The sequence below is a fragment of the Mytilus galloprovincialis genome, chromosome 1 (assembly GCF_965363235.1).
Source record: "Mytilus galloprovincialis chromosome 1, xbMytGall1.hap1.1, whole genome shotgun sequence".
Taxonomy (NCBI): Eukaryota; Metazoa; Mollusca; class Bivalvia; order Mytilida; family Mytilidae; genus Mytilus; species Mytilus galloprovincialis.
Genome location: NC_134838.1, coordinates 64,958,373 through 64,963,457, shown reverse-complemented (window position 1 = coordinate 64,963,457; position 5,085 = coordinate 64,958,373). Strand labels below are relative to the sequence as shown.

The window sequence follows — 5,085 nt, the reverse complement described above, 5'->3', positions numbered from 1 at the left end:
AAATCGACGTCCAAAATACATTTGTCTTACGATATTTGCCCATAAACTGATTTCGTTACCATAGAGTCGTTTCTTTTGAACTCGTACAGTAACTTATTTTCAATCACAGTGTGCATACTAGATAATCCACTGTCCTATCTTTTTTATGCACTTAAAATATCAGTTGATCTTCCACTCATGGAAATGGATACTTGACCAACATCATCAATATTTCTGTCGTTTGTCTAACGAATCTGCAAGATTGTGATGTAGGGGTAGTCAAATGGTGTAAACAATCATCGAAACTGATAGAATAGGGGTAATGTTGGTTCACGAAAAGTAACATCAATGTGAGATAATTTTCGGAAAGTGTTCGTATGATTAGGACGAAACATTCTACAAGGTATTGTGTTTTTATCTAAATAAAATACTCTTGGTAAAACCGCAATAACATTATTTCAAATGGAAGTTGCCATGAACCTTTTTGTCGATTTTATGAGTTATCTAGTGACTTACCAGCGTATAACCTAATATTCTCTTCATGGTTTATCATTTATCTTAACCATAGTTCACTGTATGTTTATTAAGTAGATAATGAAGTATAAAAAATTCAGAAAAACATATTTATCTTTAATTTTAATGACACATCTTATATTTACACATCTTTTGAAGTGTGTTCTCCGTTACATCTGAAGACATTCATTTGCAAATTATAAGATTAAGAGTTAACGGCAAATATGTTCAACTTCTAGGTATTTGTAAGTTCCTTCACAAGGATCTCCAAATACATTATTCGATGCTTTTAACAAACATGAAGACTTTCCATTACACTTTGCCTTGACTATACAGGTCGAATATCCAGACAAGCAACTAGTTGTTTTGATAGCCTTGGAAGGACATACGTCTTTCTCTGTTCGACCATAAATTGCTTTCATGATATGTATTTTGGTGCCACCTGAACAAGTAATGTTACTAGTACGACCCTCGCATATTTTAATGATTTCAGCCTGCTTTGAGCACACGGCTGAAATAAAAAAAAAGCAATCTATACATTGAAAAAACACGACGACGAATGCACTTTCTTTAAAGACTATTCAACTGCAGAAAACGACAAGCTGCACTCTTTCTGTAGAACATTAAAAATGTGAACGGGAAAGGTTATCGTTAGTTCTGTCCTAGAACTTTTGTCATTTTTTTAGAATTCAGATTTGATGGTATATTTGATGGTATGTAATTAAAGTTATTCCTAATTTTTACAGACTAGAGGATATAAAGTGCTTGACGAATTGCTGAAATATTTGTCTTTTGCTTAAAGGACATTATGTTGTATGGTCAAGTTTTTTATGTGAAGTCTGAAAGTTCAAGACATAAAAGATTATTTGGTGGAAAGAGTAATTGATAACAGAATTCACAGTTAAAGGGCTCCTCTTTTAATTCAAATTAATAAATATTAAAAGGAGAGTTAACATCTGTTAGATATAATTACATAACCAGCTCTCGTCATGATACAGCCTGTTTGTGCTGACGCAATGTTAAGCAGTCACCAATCAATCATAAACACAAACGCACACAAACACATACACAATAAGAAAACTAATGGAGATACAAATGTACAAGGTATAAAACAGACATTTACAAATGTTTAAATGACGTCTTTACACTAAACCCATTGGATGTTGGATGTGTAAGGATTGATAATTTAGTCTTAAAAGCATGATTTTTTTAATTAGTTGTTAGTGGCTTTGAACTAGCTATCAGGAACTGCGAGTACTCTCAGATCTGTAATTAGTGTCTTTTTGTTGTTGTGATATACAAATACCCGGTCACGTCCACTTTGTGTAGTATTTCTGTTTATATCCATTTGATGAGTTCAGCCTTTTTCAACTGATTTTTGATAGTTCGTTCTTATTTTGTACTGTTACACCACTGTCCCAGGTTAGGGAAGGGTTGGGATCCCGCTAACATGTTAAACCCCGCCACATTCTGTATGTATGTGTCTGTCCCAAGTCAGGAGCCTGTAATTCAGTTTTTGTCGTTTGTTGATATGTTACATATTTGTTTTTCGTTTATTTTTTGTACATAAATTGGGCAGTTAGTTTTCTCGTTTGAATTGTTTTACATTTGTCATTTCGGGGCCTTTTATAGCTGACTATGTGGTATGGGCTTTGTTCATTGTTGATGGCCGTACAGTGACCTATAGTTGTTAATTTCTGTGTCATTTGGTCTCTTGTGGAGAGTTGTCTCATTGGCAATCATACCACATCTTCTTTCTATATATATATATATATATATATATATATATATATATATATTAATTGTAAAAAATAAATTAATGAACAAATTACGATAACAACTAGTAAACACATTGATAAATGTGATAAAAAGTTGACCACTTGTGAGAACCTCATATCACAAAATTGTGAAACATTAGGCTTATCACAATTACTATCGGTTTTTGTTTTCATTGATACACATCATTGATCTAAAGTGATTACCCTTTATCATCGAAATCGATCCGAAGAGTTAATCAAAATACTCGCATTTTTTTACACGTCGGCCGAAACCATTTAAAAAGTGGAATATCTTTTACAGAAGTATATGTACATTGGTTTTCCTTTACCAATCTGCACGTATTTTGACATGGAGCAAACTTGTTATTGTTTTTATATAATAATGGAGTTTGATTCAAAATTAACAAATACAACTTGATAGCAAATTTTGTTGGCACGATAACAAATAAACATTCACATACTGTTCCTTCATTTCTAATCAAAATTAAAATCAACGTCAATTGATGCTAGCTCTATAAAACAACGGTTTGAATTATATTTGATTTATTTAGATGTTTTCTTCAATTATCTTAGGGGCCTCTGTGGCCGAATGGTCTAAGTAGTCGAATTACTGTATCACTAGATCACTAGCCTGTCAACACTGAGGTTGTGAGGTTGGAATCCCTCACATGTGCAAGACTCCAATTTTAATTGATTAAGATTGACGATTTTCCTACCGAAGTTCGGTGGTTTTCTCCAGTCACTCCAACTATAAAAACTGACAGCCACGAAATATCAGAATTGTGCTGAAAGTGGCATAAAACATCAATCAATTATTTCAAACATTTAAGTGATATATATATATAAATATAACAATTAAAATAGCTCACCAACTGCGCTTCACAGTACCAAAACTACAGTTAGATAAGGTCTCATCATCATGCAATTGCTGAAATAAATATAAAGAACAATCCATTATTTTTAACCGAAATATGTTAATAGTAATTGAGGGACAGAAATAAAGATTTCACGGAATGTTGACAAGTGTTACTCATTTCAACCAAATTTAGGCCCAAGAAAAAAAGCGCAAGGTTCAACATATTCCAAATTTAGGCATAGGAAACAGAGCATAGAGTTCAACTAATTAAGGCAGATAGGTTATGTGTCATACACAATCTTTTTGTCGACGCACTTGCAATATTTTTTCAGTCCTAAAGCCTAACAGAAATTAGCCTGGTTCAATGAATTTAGTAGAAATAAACTCATCATAGATACCAGGATTGAAATTTTGTACGCCAGACGCGAGTTTCGTCTAAAAAAGACTCATCAGTAACGCTCGAATAAAAAAAGGTTAAAAGGCCAAACTAAGTACGAAATGTTTGCTTGCTTAATGTTCAGCGGAAAAGTTTATAAATAATTTTAATATTTTTTTTTAACTGTTCAGAAGAAAAGTATGAAGTAATATTTACCTTTTTCACCTCCTTGCTGTGTATAGTGATTTACTGCTGTCTGTTGACTTTTTATACTACTTGCATGATTTTATTGTCCAATGAAATATAATTTATTTTCAAGCTGTGGTTATATTTTAACAAATGTTTCCTTGATTGAAATTCAACTTTAAACCTATTATGTCTACCGTGTAGTCTGACCGTAGGAAACAAATTTGTCAATGACCCATCGCCACTTATCACATGTTTCTTACAAAGATGCTCACCTGGTGTAATAAAAATTAAATTTCTTCTCATCTCTGCAAAAGTTACAAAAGTCATTTTCAAACTCCAATACAAAACATGTGAGGAAATGAATCATGTTAATATATGTCTACTGAAAACTCACAGGCAAACACGAATATATTTAAGATTTTTTTCTACATATTAGGCCTTTCTCGACAAAAAAATTACATCAGCTGAGATTGATAACTTCCTGAACCATACAAGATTTGTCCCCGTATTGTCTTTTTACTTACCCAAACGACTGAAAGATCAGCAAGTGAGAGCTGATTTTTTTTCAAAACTAGAAGAATCTTTCAAGGGTTGTTGGGCCATCTGTAATGTTAATATGGGTGAATAATGAGGTAGACATAACTAGGTTTAGACATTTTGGAATGACAGTAGAGGATTGTAACGAAACATTAAAATACGTTATGTACATTGATATTTGGAATTAACCTTGAAGTTTATTTTTATCATTTAACAATATATGTCACAGAATAGTCTAGTTTGCCAATTCGAAGTTGACTCTGTTATTTTCTAATTAACTATTCTAACCTTGAGAGAAGAAACACTTTAGGTGCATAATCATTGAAACAAATATTGGTCAACTCTAAAAGTGGCTTCAGAAAACTAAGAATACAATATTGGTACCAACAAAACAAAAAAGACAATGGATGAGGGTGGCAGATAACTATTTGGCAATTAGGCAATACATTTTTTGACAACGATCACTAGGCTAGGAAAGAGCTTACGTGGTCCCATGAACGAGGTGAGCTACCATGAAAAAGAGTTTTACCATAAAATATAGTCTTTTTATAAATAACAGCCAGAAAATGTGTTTCAACGTTAAATTTAAAACATATACCTTAGATCTTTCTTGTCCGAATTAACTGTCATGTTTTCCCAGAAATACAGAAATGTCCTCAGTTTCTTTAAATAATTTTGAAATTAGTATATGATTCATGCTTTAAAAAAATCAATGTTTAGAGACACAAAATAATATCTACACAACAATATCATATGGATGTATTGCAAAATAAATTTCATTATTTGTTTCTATACTACTAAAATAACAAGATCCAATTTGTTAGCCGGACTGGAATAAAAACGACGAATCAAAGAAT

At 32.2% G+C, this 5,085-nt stretch overlaps 1 long non-coding RNA gene across 1 annotated transcript; it reads right to left on the bottom strand.

Annotated features, from left to right (window-relative positions):
• Positions 1–915: 915 nt before the first annotated feature.
• On the bottom strand, positions 916–3,799 carry LOC143081637 (uncharacterized). Its single transcript, XR_012980003.1, has 3 exons — positions 3,719–3,799; positions 3,140–3,198; positions 916–1,003 (listed from the first exon to the last, which is right to left on the bottom strand). It is a non-coding gene; the product is annotated as an uncharacterized LOC143081637 (long non-coding RNA).
• Between the last annotated feature and the right edge of the window lie 1,286 nt (positions 3,800–5,085).